Here is a 14819-nt window from a genome sequence, read left to right as displayed (position 1 = left end):
GAAACACAAAACACAAGGAAGGTGAGGCACTGACACAAATCCTCTCTGTGATGCAGTCATGCCAGCTGAAGTGCAGATTTGTAACAGCTATAAAACCGAGTAGGCTGTGGCAGTCCTCAGGGCTATTTATCGCCTTGGGAAGAGATTAATTTTTGTTCATGCAGAGACTAGATCTGAACATTTAAGCTTGACTAAGGCAATTCTTCCCAACAGCTTTTCATGCCATCAGACCTTACTCCTGGCAGAATAATTAAAAGAGAAGGGACTGAGATGCCACGCTGGCAACAAAGTGGGCACCCACAGCAAGGTGGAATATTTTAGCACCATTCCACATTGTGGGGATAAACTCAGGGGACTCGATACAGTTTCCTCCTATCTAGACCCCTCAGACCCTAGAGAATATGTATCCACTCCCACAAATCCCCTCATCTATCACAGACCCAACCAATAACATGTCACACACCTGCATTCTCAGATGACACTTTTTTCTATCACAACGCCAGCAGATGGCACTATTTCTTCTATGCCCTCAGCTATCTCAGTTTCTGACCACTGCACAGCAGCAAGAATTAATTATTTTTACTAAGTCTTCCTCAATAGTTCTCCCTTTTAAAAGCACACATCCCTCCATTTCCCACTCGAGGCAGCAATGCCGACTCTGAGCAGCACAGTAAATCCAGCATCCTTTTGTCTTGGTTACCATTAGTGTTGATAATTGCTCAGTCGCTATTTGCAAACAAAATCAACTGCTTTCAGAATACAGACACCAACATCTGCCAAAAGCATCTTCCGAAATGTAATAACCTCTGGAACAGTCAAGGTAGCAGCACCTATTTGGAAAGCTAGTTTGACTCTTAAAATAAACTCAGACTTGTATTATACAGTAAAGTATGTTTCTTAGGTTTTGCCCTTTTGTTGCTAAAAATGGCCCAAGTGACAAATATTTTTCTAGGACAGAAACTTGGTAACTTTAACCATTTTATTTATTCTTTTTAAAGCATGAGAACAGAAGTCACCATCTTCCTGCGTTCGTACTGAATTAAATCTCATGCCCACAAAATGGCTCGAGAACAAAGACAGTAACTGGAACAAACTGTGGCTATTTGCTATTTTCCATTGTCCTAAAAGATAAACAGAAAACCTTTTTTGCTACTTGCCCAGTTACTCATGTTTTCATTGTGTTTTGAAATATGGTTTGGTAACACTGCAGAGCTGCAGGCTTGCTGTCCCAGCCTGGCCCTCTATCCTTCCACTCATGCTGCATGGGAAAACACAAGCTGCCATAGACGCCGGTGCCCAAAAAGCAGCACAGAAGATGGAGAAAGAACAAATGGAGAGAAAGCAACTGGAGGAACAGGGCAGTGTCTGCAAGAAGAGCACCTCTGTCCTGAAAGACGGGCATTCTTCTGGAGACACAGGCACATCAATGGAACTTAATGGGGCAGAACAACAGAGATGAGCAAAATGAGCTGAGAAATGACCCCAGAACTCCCAGGGCCATAGGTAGAGCTATGCTTGATCAAGGTCAAGCAGGAGGCAGGAAGATTCATACTGAAGAACTCACTGAAGTCCTTTAATCTGAAAGATTGACTAAGGTTAATTGACACTGCTTTCCTCAGACCATTACATGAAAAAGGAAGAGTCATTTTAGAATAATAAACAGGAAATAAGGCACCATATATTTTAGAGACTAGGAAACAAGGGTCAGTTACTACTAATATTAAACTGCAAGGTAACACATTTTTAACTGAAACCCAAGTAACCCATGAATAAACACATCCATTCAAGTGGTGCAAGATGGACAGGGTTAGCAGGGTGAGCAAAGCAGCAATGCAGGACTCAGTCTATATGCTGGTAGAGGTGCTTGCTAAAAAAAGCCACCACCCACAAATTACCAAAGTGATGCTTGCAGGGAAGGGACATCCCCCACAGAGGCTTTCCAGACTCACCCATGCTCTTCCCTGCTCCTCCTGTCATGAGACTGTGTTAAGGGCTGCACCCAGGCTCTCGCCCCAACAATTGCAGCACTGTTTGGTGCAGACAGCGGCCAGCTTTGTTGTTATTCCTCTGGCAGGCAGCTGATGAGCAGCAAGGCCTGGCAGCTCCATGCTGCAGCAACAGGAATGGGGCCCTGCTCAGCATGGGACGCCGCAACTGAGCTGCTTTGCATGGCCAATTCCCATTTAGAATCATAGAATCGTTTGTGTTGGAAGGAACCTTTAAAGGTCACCTAGTCCAATTCCCTTGCAATGAACAGGGACATCTATAGCTAGATCAGGGTGCTCAGAGCCTGGCTCAGCCTGGAAGAGATAATATAGGAGACAGAACCTTAGGAACAGCAAAGGGGTTTCTCCATTCAGGTACACTTCTTGGGTCACCAGAGGCTGGAACCACATCCCCGCTGACCTCCCCAAGTGCAGCAACCTTTAACTTACAGGTACAGCTCTGACAGGGTTCTGAATGCCCAGCGGCAGCATTTGAAGGTCTCACCTCCTTGGATGCACCAATGCAAGTTGTGTTTTGGAGTGCTTCAAACAACCACTGGTAAAAAACCAGACCCTGTCTGAGGAAAGACAGCACTCGTCCACTGCAAGCTATGCCTGAACCACACTGCTCTGTCTCCATGTAGTAAACCACTTCAACACCATCTGAGCTTTACCTCACTGTTGGCAGTTCTATCATCTACAAAGAATGAAAATGCTTTATATAAATAATCACTCTGTGTTACAGCAGAGGTTTACATACAGGACAGAAGGGCTGCCAACATACACACTGTAGCATCTAACCTTAAAAGCACCACTAATGTGCACAAGTCTTTATAGCAGGTACACAGTTTTAGTATTCAAGTACAAGACAGAAGACATTTCAAAACCTAGGAAGAAGCGTATTGCACTGGGCTATGCCAGAGCCATAAGAAATTTGCCTCAGCCTCCAAATGTTTTTAAAGTTTACCTTCTCAGAAAGACTGGCTGCAGAACTGGCCACATGCCCACTTAGCCTAGGGCAGGGCCAGGAAATAGGCAGGACAGGGCAGCAAACCATTTGGAGATAACTTGGCTTGTCAGTGCTATCATGACTCAGTGGCAAAAAGAGCATCTGAAAGAAGCAGCAGAGCCCCAGGGCTGGAAGTACTGCCCATGTGCCCCCCAAAGACAAACATGTCCCTGGCAGAAAGTTGGGACACTCCCCAGCAGCTCTGATTTCCTGAAGATAACAGCAGAACCCAGATTAACAAATTTACCATCAACTCAAGACAATGTCGGGTGGGTGAACCCAGCTCTGCACATTGCCCTGCAGTTGTGCAAGTTAAACTACCGTGCCTTGGGCTCTCTCTTCATAAAATGGGGTTATGAATTCCCTACTTCTTTGTCATGCTACAATAATGCATCCATTACGGCAAACAATGCTTGGGAACGTGTAAAGTAATACTTTGAAACTGGAGATCATAGCCATATTCATCAGGTTTCCCACTCAGAGAAAGTGGCTTAATGAAACGTTCCTGCCAAATTTGATCAGAAAGTGAGTGATAACATCAGACTTGTTTCTTGTAAGTAGATGGGGCTCTGCAAGGCAAATGTGCTTTGGCACTCCCCTCCCCGGTCTAATCCTGTGAAAGACCAAAAAACTTTTCCATGGTAGATAATTAAATGAAAGCCTGTGGACCACGACACTACAATGAGGCCACTATAAAGGCATAAATGATTTTCTTTGACGCTTGCATGTCATTCAACATTGCAGAGAGCCAACAGGAAGAGACTGTAGGGAAGAGACTCAATTGTTTTATTGGAGCCATTATGTTTCTACTTAATAATGATCATAGATCAAGGAAATGATTATTTGATGAAATGTGCAGCTGTACGACTGCACAGACTCTGAGCACTCCACACAGCTCCCTACAATCGAGCTCTTATCTCGCTCCTCTTGCCTCACTCTGAGCAGGCCCAGAGCTCGTGGGGCAGCAGCCCGTCAGGGGATGCCTGCAAGGCTCCGACCTATTGACCAGCTCATCTTTATCTCCAAGGGCAGAGTCCAAATGTGCTACAACTTCCCTCTTTCCCAAAATGGAGAGAACGATGAAAAACGAGTGTAATATTTTTGTAACTTCAAAGTTATCAGAAGAGGCTTCCATTAAGATTAAAGCAGGAGCTGAACACAGGCTGGATTATTAAATACAGCTCTGAACACGGAGGCAATGACAGGATGATAACAGCGGGGCACCAAAGCTAATGGTCATTACTCAACCCTTATCTAAGCCCAAGCTGTTAGAAGAGCAAGGAGTTTCCATCACTGACTGCACAGGGCATGGACCTTGTTCTTGCACAACTGCTTATGTGTATGCCTCAGTGATAGATATGGACACTGGGACTGGTTCCTGGGTGTCACAGCAGGCAGGGGAAAAGGAAGGCTTCTGCCTACAAGTGATTGGCACAGGGGACGGAAACCTAAAACTGGAACTATGGTAGCACTTTATGTTTGAGTCAGCGGCTTCCAAGGAAGGCTCGTGAGCTGGAAAAACACATCAAGAATTGCTGACAACAGTGACTCTGTTTAGCACTGACCACCCGGGAAAACAAAACAGGACATCCTTATTCCTACGGCCAGGAAAAGCCATTCTGAGCAGCACTTGGAAAAGTCCCTGAAAGTTCCAGCTCAGAACCAGCTAAAAATCATTTCTTGATGTATTATTAAAAAAGCTTAAATTCTGACATCTCTCAGAGAACGCAGGATCCATAAATGTACGTTCAAGGTCAAAGTCACCTCAGTATTCCAGATTAATGAAATTTAATAAAAGTGAACAACTGTCAGGCCACTGTGCACGCCTCTTGATGACATTACAAGGAACAGACTGCTTGGAAGGCTTTACAGACTTCAGCTGAGAGCCCTCCTGGGTAAGCTATCTGGAAAACATTGATAGAAGCCTGACATGGACTTTCTATGGTAGCTGCAACTCCACAGAACACAGACAACCCCGAGAGGAAAATGCATTAGGTGGTCTATTTTCTCTTGTGGAGAAGACAGTAGCATTCATGGATGAGACTAACAGGACCTTAAACTGCTTTTGCATCAGTTTTGAAGCAGGAAGAGGATTCAGGCAGTACGGAACAAGCAAAGGCAGAAAGAATCTCCCCAGCACAGTCTGCTCCAGCAACCACCAGCTTCAGGAAGTCTGTGACCATGTTCAGTCAGTATGTTACAGAATGTGCACTAAAGCTCTTATGACTTCTTGTGATCTAGCTTATTCCTCTGCTCAGCAGCATTTCTGCTTACCCTGGCTGTTCTCAGAGCAGAGCATGGGGCAAAGCCCCAGCCCCACAGGAACCAAGGGCTGCCATCAGACACTCAGGGTCAGAATTCCACCCATGCATACAGATTTCAACACATGGGTTGCTCTCAGTCCATCACACACATTAAGTACAGTCATGAACTAGCCCTGCTCTCATCCTTGGACAGTTTGGAATTAGTCAGCCCTCAGGGCAAGCAGAGAAGCTCAAATGTCACCCTCTGCTTTTAAGAAGGGCACAGCACACATACAGGTGGCTGGAACGATATTGGGAAGGTTCACATCAGATTGCTGCAGAGGGTACCAACTTCAGTTTGGAGAAACTTGCAAAGTCTGTCACTGATTCACAAACTTCTAAGAAGCAATATCCCTCACTGAACTGTGGCGTCACATTGGAGGGCAGTACACATCCATCCAAAAGAGCTTCTCAGCAACAAGAGAGAAAAGAGCATGCTTATGCATGGAGTATTACTGAGGCTTGGTCCCCCACATCCCCTCCATAAGCACTCCAGTCAGTACAGGCAGAAGCCACTTCTGGAGATTTCTATCAAGAAATCCCTCTCTCCTGCTAGATGCCTGCTGCTAGTTTTTATTAAAACACAAACTTCCACGTTAAGGATTTAATGTCATGAAAATAAAGCATCATTAGAAAGAGATTTGCTGAGGACAGCAAATGCCACACTTGTGTTTTCCAAGGACTATTATTTACATTCATCCCTTGGAGTACAAATAATTTCCTTAAGGAAAACTGACGTGGCCTGATCAACACCCGCACTCACACCAAAGTTGTGCCCACCATTACTGTCCACACATTCCCCCCATTTCTTTTCAAATGCATAGTTCAAGGTGCTTCTGAAGTCGTACTACAAACAGCCCTACGAATAGCTTTGTAAGTCTAACAATCTTAACCTGAGCAGACTCAACTGCTTCTTCCCAGCACTACATCCACTAATGGCATAAGGAAAGCAGCCAATGTGAGTCATCCGCCTCAAACACTCTCCCCCCTAAAAACACACAAGAAAATAAAGCATGAGGTAATAAGAAGTGATATAATGAAAATGATAATTTTAATGATAATGAAAAGGGAATTCCTGAAGGTGCTGAAGAATTCAGGGCCACGGCTGTGTGCTGCTTCAGAGCGCTCCCTGCCCATCCCAGCAGCCAGACCTGCACGGGCCGGGCTGTGTCTGAAGGAAGGCTCCATCCAGGGCTGCTCACTGCACACGGGAACGTGTTCATTGAATGTTCCAGATGGTCAAAAGATGATGGCCGAAATCTATTTAGATAACCAGAGCCATTGACCTCAGTACCTTTATGAATCCGACTCTAAATGAGCATTTAATGTCAGCCCGATGTGTGAAGAAGGCAGTAATTCAAGATCCCTATGTTCTGAAATGCAGCTCTTTATTTTGTCTAATGCTATGAACTGCAATGTAATCTGATTAGACTCCAGCAACATTCAATGAGGGAAAGGGATAATACACTTACAGCAAATGGGTTGGAACACCAAGTGCAATTCCACCGCACGCCCAGCACTGCGCTCAGCTCTCAACCTGCAGCTTCCATGGGGACTGTGGGAAGCCTGCAAATACTTCTACAGAACAGCAGTGCAGCATTTGCCAGCCCAACAAATACCTCCGACTCCACAGTCCTTCTCTTGGGTCTCTCCCCACCTGTACTGCTGATCGAAGTCCAGCAAGGATTTCAGCTGCACCCAAGCAGCTGCTGCCTCCAAAACACAAAATCAAGCACAATCAGAACAAACAGGTGCAAAAAGCAGAAGAATTATTTTTAAATCCAAGTCAGCAGATCTAACTGAAACCCCAAAGCAAGCAGATCTGCAAAATAAGGCGGTGCTATTTTTACATGCTGCCACTTCTTCCAGCAGAGCAAGCCTTGGTGAATGGAGGGGAAGATTGTGGAGGGTCACAGGAAGGCAAAAATCATTTCAAGCTGCCTTAAGATATTATCAGCTCTGGAAATTTAGAGAAAGTCTGAAATGCCTCAGTGATACGAAGCCAACAAAGGACCCACTGCACACCCAAACCAACTCAGGAGCCTGTGCCCCAACTCCCGAGCTGCTCTCCTACCCACAAAGGCCAGTTCTGAGCAGTATCCAGTGTTAGCTGGCAGGTAAGGGGCTGGCGTTCCGAAGGCACTAAATCTCCTTCTGGTGCCTTCTCATGGAGTCTTCCCTGTGCTCAACTTCATCGCTCCCAATTTATTTAGCGCGTCTCCACATACATTTCAGCTCACCTTATTAGAAGCGGAGATTACAAATGCACCATCTTTCCAGACTTTTCCTCTAAAACACAGGAGACAAATCAGCAGGACCAGGGAGGAGCTGCCTACCACTGTAACCAAATGGCAAATAATGGGAGGACAGGAGCCCAGGACATGGGTGCTTGCCATTGCCCAGACTGCCATGAGACTCATTTTGTCCAGTACCACATTTAAAGTCAGTTCTTGTGCTGTCCATCATGGCAGCCCTCATGCACACAGTTTTATCCTCACTGTCATGTCCTTCTATTTTTTGGCAGCATCACACCCATCTTCCACTTTATCCATCTCAGCCTTATTCATTATGAGAGGTTCAGGTGGATATTAAGAATAAAAATCCTTCTCAGAAAGTGAGGTAATGCATTGGCACAGGCTGCCCAGAGGGATGGGATCACCATCCCTGGAGGTGTTCAAGAACAGTGGAGATGTGGCACTGCAGGATGTGGTTTGGTGGGCATGGTGTTATGGCTGTATAATGTGATCTTAGTGGTGTTTTCCAGTCTTAATGACTCTATTTTCACAAAAGCAAGGGAGAGCAGCATTGCATGGCTCTGACTCTAGCTGGCTGCTTGAGCCTGCAGTACAAGGGAATGTCATACACAATGCTTAACCTGCTTAGAAAAACAAGTGTAACATCCTACCTGTTACAGAAAGTGAAACAGAGTCATCTCAAGACAGAGAAGTAGAACTCTACAGTTCTGCCCATAAAATCAGATAGTGAAGTCTGAGTTCACAGTCTGGAATTCAGACCGCATGTTGACACTTTCTCCTGTACATGGCAACAGTGGTGCCAGCCCCACAAGCTGCAGGCAGGTTGGGTGAGACCACTCACACACACAGTGCCACACTCCTTGCATCTCCGGCTGCAGTGAACACACACAATTGATTGCTCTGCAGGCAAACTGCTGCTTAGCTCCCAAATCCCTCCAAACAATCCAAGCTGTCATGCTGAACCTCAAGAGTGCCTGCTTAAAGCAGGAAAAGTACAGCAGGAGAAAAGCTTCCAGAGTTCTTTGATGCACAAAAAGAACCAAGCACATCTTGTAGTAGAGATCAAATGAAGCTGCAAAGTTGCACAGCATTACAAGCAAGGCACTCCGGCGTGCAGCAAGACACTTGGCAGTGCTGATTGACATGCAGATCTCGAGCTTGTGTTGATCTCTGTCTGTAAGGACAGAGCAACTGCATTTCCTCTCCCAAAGAGGCCTCAGTGGGCTGCAGCAAAGATGTCCCTGACCCCAGGACAGCAGATGCATGTCACTCTGCTGTGCTTTCCTGCTGCAATGCACACATATGCAATGCACACAAGGTCTGGAAGATGTGTGCAAGAAGGACAAGGTTGGAAATACCATTCTCCTTTAAAGCAACTGCAAGAAGCTTCAAGAAGTGGGTTGGAGATACGTGGGCTCTTTTTTCAGTTGCTGAATAATACCACTGCCCAGTGCTTTCATTACTGAAGACCAGAGATCACTGCTTTAGCTTCTGAAAGACAGGTAGTGCACTGGAATAAGCTGCCTGGGGAAGTAGCAGAGCCACCACAGCTAGAGGTGTTCAGGAAATGTGGAGATGTAGCACTGAGGGATAGATGTGATTTAGCGGGCATGGTTGATGGGTTGACGGTTGGTCAGACTAGAGCATCTTGGTGGCCCTTTCCAACCTCAATTATTCTATTCCAAAACCACACTTTCTAAGCACCTGTTTGGAAGCCGTGCTCCCTAGATGCTGCTCCATTCATGTGACACTGTAAACTCAAGTGGAAAGTGTTCTATCCAAATAAAATCTTTGAAGCCAAAGGAATTCAAACATTCACATAAAACAGTACGTGTAACAGTACATAAAACAGCACTATCACAGCCCAATTTGAAAAAAAAAAGACATTGGTGGAATTATTAAATTAACACAAAACCACTTAAAGCTCACCTGCAAACACAGCCAGCCCAGGTGCTGACTTGTTCTAATGCACCTATGTACAGTTACGGTTCTTTGCATTTCTTTGAGTATCTCATAAAATGAATTTACAGTGCTTTCATGTGAGGCCAGTTTTACCCTGAGTACAGAAGCGTGCATCTGGTCATTTGCCACCTCTGGTAATACAGGAAATCCATCTCAGCCCACTGTTTCTCACATGCTCTGCTGCTCCCTTGTTCCTCTGAGCAGACCTCATCAACCCTCACCTGTAACACACAGCCAGCTGCGATCTATTGTTATTAATGAATCTATTAAAGACAAAAGGAAGTGTCGAGGCTGGATGAAGGATCTCTGACCTAGGCTTTAAGCACCACAATGCACTGGACTAGAATATAAATTACAAGTTTAGAGAAAAATGCTCAGAAAGGGTCACCTCCTATGCAGAATTTATTAAGCGTCGCCTCCAGAGACCAGCCTGATTTAGCACCACATAACCTATATTCCCACAATTCACAACAATAGTGTTACGCAGGTTTATCTTCCCTCTGTCCTGCTCTGCCATGATAAGCAGAAGGTACCAGGTCACCCAGCTCTTCTGGCAACAGTCAGCAAGAGGCACAGTTTGCTCACAACAATAAACATGTGCACAAATCTGCACACAGTCACTGGGAGTTTGAGAAATTCCACGTTTTTAACACTTTGCTGGACAAATCAGGGAAGAAAATCCTTTTAATGCCCAACAGAAAGCCAACTTGCCATGTGCTCTCAAGAGTAGCTTGAAAGGAAATGCCATACCTGTCCTTGGAGATGGTCCTCCTCCTGGTCATGGCAGAGCCAAACTCTTGTAAATTCAAAGCTACAGCTGAACACTGCAAGCACACTTTTCACATCATGCACAGACTGTGCACAGCTTGATATAAGCACAAACACCCACCAACCAACTCAACCACGCTAAACAGCCAAAGCTTGAAATGGGAACGAACTTCAATATTGCAGCAGGTCAAATGTGAGTATGAGCCTTAATTACATGATATGTGCAAGACTTTCAATCTTCCTCTTTTTTAATGCGCTCATTTTTAATGTGGTCAGCTTCCAAAGCTATGCTCTGGCAAGCACAACGTGTTATCCTCCTTAACACACATCCCATGCAACAGCAGCTTCTGATTTATTTCCTTGCATCCCACACTCTCATCAGAGTCCATTCCTATTTCAAGCATCAATACCCAGTGCTTCCAGCATCTGCAGGTTGCCAAGACACTTGATCTGTGGAAAAATGGCTCAGAACTGCTTGCCATCAGAAGAAAACACACATTGAGTTGAGTTGTATGGCTAGTCGTGCAAATCTCATCTACCTATGGATAAGGCATTGCTGGCTGCTAACTAAAGTGGACGGTTTCTAATGGTGTAAAAGCTCTCATCACAATATAAGTCTAAACAAACAAACACAAAAAGGAGGATTAAAAAAGCTCCACATCAAAGCCCTGCAATGGCATCAACACCTGCAGGTTTTCACACCGCTGTAAGAACTGCCAGCAGCCGACAAAGCCAACACCATGCAGCCAGCAGAAGGCACACGATGGGCAGCACACAGCCCGCAGAGCTGCTGCTACAGGCACTGGAGCAGCCGTCCCCAGGCTCCCACCAGCACTTTGCTACCGGAGCACCCGCCCGTGACGTCGCTCACAATGACTGCAATGCAGCACTCGCGCCATCATCGCCCAATTTGTCTTCTGAGGCAGCAGCGCTGTCACTCATTCCCAGCGAACTCAAGGGCATGCCTTTAGCAAAACTAGCTGCCACGTTCCGTGTGTCCAGCTGCAATCTGTTATAGATACAGCTGCCGGCAAGAGGCATTAGCCTAGGTTTCGTAACAGTTTGTTTAAAGTAGGTAAAATAAATGACTCAATTAAAAAGATAGCCCCCAAAGAACTGGTTTTTGGTACAGAAGGAAGGACAGTGTAATTGGGTCTTGATGTAAGCAGTGTTTCTATAGTTAAGAAAAAAAATCTGTCCAAAGAAAGTGTTAGACTCATTAATCTGGTCACCTCCAAAAGAATTCCAAGGCTGTGAAAGGCAGGGCTGCAAGACAGGCACTGACAGAGCCAGAGCCGGGTTCCCCAATGGGCAGCACTGATGAACCAGTGATATGTATGGGATAGATGCTGTGCCATGCATCGTTCCACTACCCACATGTAGTAAAATCCTACAGCAGAGGAAATGGGAAGCACTCATAACACTTTGCAGAGAGATGAATTGTAGGATGTTAACAAAAACAGATTCGTGCCCAGTGGTGCCTGTTCACCTGCTAACTGGATTTAATGAAATGTAGTGGAGTTAGAGGAAAACCTAGGCATGAAATAATGAAGAAATGTACTGCGCTCCAGAGACATGGGAAGCTACCTGCTATGAAAACAAAATTAAAACTAACAGTGTTTTAAAGCACACAAGAAGGTGACTGAAACAGGTACAAATCAGCACAAGCAATTCCCCATCAAAGGCCTGTTCCTTATTGCAGGCAGCTCCTGCAAGTAATGTCAGGTGTCTTTCAAGGAGATCCTATCTTCCGTCAGCCTGCCAAGGCAGTCCTGCTATGGGCAGACATGAACCTTCCATCTTGCTGCCACGTGCAGCTCCCACACCAAAAATCAAAGTGCTGTGCAGTTTGCTCATGTGAATGTATATTGGCTCTATGTATGCCACTGAGGTCAAAGATCAACCCGAAATACAAGCAAGGTACGCTGGGTGAGGTGCCCTGCTTTCTGTAGCCAGCAGCACACAAGTGGTTGGAATGCTCAGGACTCACGAAGTACAAACATGTATTTGCAATATACGTGACAGCTCTACACACAGCGCAAACCCACATACAAGAGTGGGGCTCAGGAGGTTGCTATCCATCCTATGGATAGATCCTATGGACTAAGGACCACTAGATATGACAGTATCAAACCAAAACGTGGGTTACAAAGAGGAAAATTCCACAACATGGGCTGTCAGATCATGGTCCAACCTCTGCAGATCACAAAATGGCTGCTGCAGCCCAGACCTCTCCTCCAAATAAAGCTTTGCTGTTTGATTTGCCTGTTGGCCAGCTGGTTAGATGTCAGCAGCTGTTAGGAAACATGCTGTTCCTGTGCTGTGCTCTCCTGAGCCATCATCGCTGACCCTTTCCAAAAGCAAGGAAATGGTCCATCACAAAACATGCCACCAGGCCATCAGTACAGTACAGCAAACACTTCCAAAAGGAAGAACCTTCCAGGCCTACGCTGCACTCAGGCTTCAACTCAGTCTCTAAAACAGGCAAACTCATTTACAGCAGGATGTGTTTCCTGCTATAAAGCATCCTCGTGTGGAAAACATTACAAACTTCCTTCCAGATCTATATTTAAATTGAAGTGATAATTCATTGCTGATATCAAGTTATATGACCACTGATTTCTTAAGTGAGCTAGGTGTTTTGATGCTTTAGCTTTAATTTTTGTTATTCTATCTACACTTTTTCTTCTAGCACCATCAAGAGTCTCCTCTAGGAAAGCTGCACACATGGACAGCACCTGTCCTGAGATGAATCTGATGGAGTATAAGCTGTGGGAGCCATCAAGAAGAGCTACTTAAATAGACTCCTGCATTTTGGTAAGAGAAGCGCATCCTCTCTGTCACCCTGAATGGCTCTTGTACAGCAGGGAGCACAGGAGGACATGCCAGGCAAAGAGCCAAGCTGTCTCTCCACAAAACCTTTAGTGAGCACTGGGACAGAAGGACAGCCTCGCCCAAGTGACACAGTTCCCCCGCTTACCCTCACAGACGAGTTACCTCTAGAAAAAGTCAGCCTGCTTTTGTCAGCCAGCAGCACCAGGACAGCCCTAAGATGAACCTGGCCCAGTGAAATCAAGAAAAATTAAATCCAGATTACTGTACTGGAAGTTGTACTGAAGTAGAACCCGAGCTCCGGTTTTACTCCTGGAATTCCCCATGATGAACACAAATATTCAAGACTGAGATTTGATTTCCCACAGAAGATGGACATCAAACTGGTGGTGTTTCTGAGGAAAGCCATGCAAAGCCAAGGCAATGCTTTTCAACATGGCCTCTCTTATAAAGGACTGCATCGCACTCCACAGGGTGAGAAAGAAGGAAAAGCATGCTGAACCTCATCTTCAGACTCCTCGGCATCTTCAAAGAACATCTTTCCCAATTTCCCCCAGTACCTTCAGACATAACACTATTACAATTTCTATGACTGTGACCTTTAAATGTTTAACTAGCAATCTATTCTTTGCAGTCAAGATAAAGCAGCAGGTGATTAGCTCCACTATGAGTCACTATGCCCCTGTAGTGCAATAATTCAATTAGACGCTTTAACAGCCTTCAATTTTGTTCAGGATCTGCTTACTAGAACCACAGTCCCCTAGCTGCAATTTTGTTTTGCCTCACAAGCTAAACAGGGTCAGTTCAGGTCAGCACTGGATTGAAGGAGAGGCCTCACAGCAAATCCCAGAAATAGGGCTGGTATCAGCGCTGTGAACAAGAGCTCAGGGACAAGGCCTGAAATTAGTGTCTAGGTGCAGCGTGCAAACATTTAGTGAGCTACAACTGAGTCCCCAAAACCCTCCTGCTCACTGGTGTCAGAACACACACACACACACACACAGAAGCTGTGAATATCCCATTCCTGGAAGGGATGCCCATGTTCAAGGCATGCTTGGATGGAGCTTTGGGCAAACTAATCTTGTGGAAGGTGTTCCTGTCCTTAGAAGGGGCTTCAACTAGATGGTCTTTAAGGTTCTTTCTGCATTGGTAGCAATGGTAATGGGAGGACAGTTGGACTAGATGATCTTGTAGGTCCTTTCCACCCTTGTGATCCTATGATTCTATTTCTGCTCAAGCTATCCTCCAGCTAAACTGGCTTCAATGTGGTGGTCTGCGAATATCTGCCCAGCTTCAACCTCTGCCCAACCATCCCTCAGAGATCTTCCAGCATCAGGATGCAGCTGGAACAGTAGATTAAAGTTTTTTGTGTAAAATGCAATTAACAACGTCACATGAATTTCAGAAGTTGTTCAGTAAAGTTCCTTCAAATGTAACCAAACATTTGGACAGCCAAACCTCTTCCCCCATCTCCAGAGTAATTCCTTCTCCCCCTCAACAGTTTGATAAGCAGTTCTGAAGAGGAAGAACATACCTCCTTCCTCCCCATAGCTGAGTCAGCAATGACAACAGCAAACTCCCAGAGCATTCATGTAGCCTGATGACCTCTGGACCTCAGAAATTCTTTCACTTTTCTTCTGTAGGAGTTCTCCAAGCTCAAGTGTGCATTCAAATCGCACCTGAGCTCAGAGGAACCACCCCCTGA

At 45.4% G+C, this 14819-nt stretch overlaps 1 protein-coding gene across 8 annotated transcripts in view; it reads right to left on the bottom strand.

Annotated features, from left to right (window-relative positions):
• MTSS1 (MTSS I-BAR domain containing 1) overlaps positions 1 to 14819 on the bottom strand; it is a 116618-nt gene that overhangs the window by 32915 nt on the left and 68884 nt on the right. The gene's annotated exons all lie outside the window — the stretch shown is intronic.

This window comes from Excalfactoria chinensis, chromosome 2 (assembly GCF_039878825.1).
Source record: "Excalfactoria chinensis isolate bCotChi1 chromosome 2, bCotChi1.hap2, whole genome shotgun sequence".
Classification (NCBI taxonomy): Eukaryota; Metazoa; Chordata; class Aves; order Galliformes; family Phasianidae; genus Excalfactoria; species Excalfactoria chinensis.
This window is presented reverse-complemented; position numbering and strand designations above follow the sequence as displayed.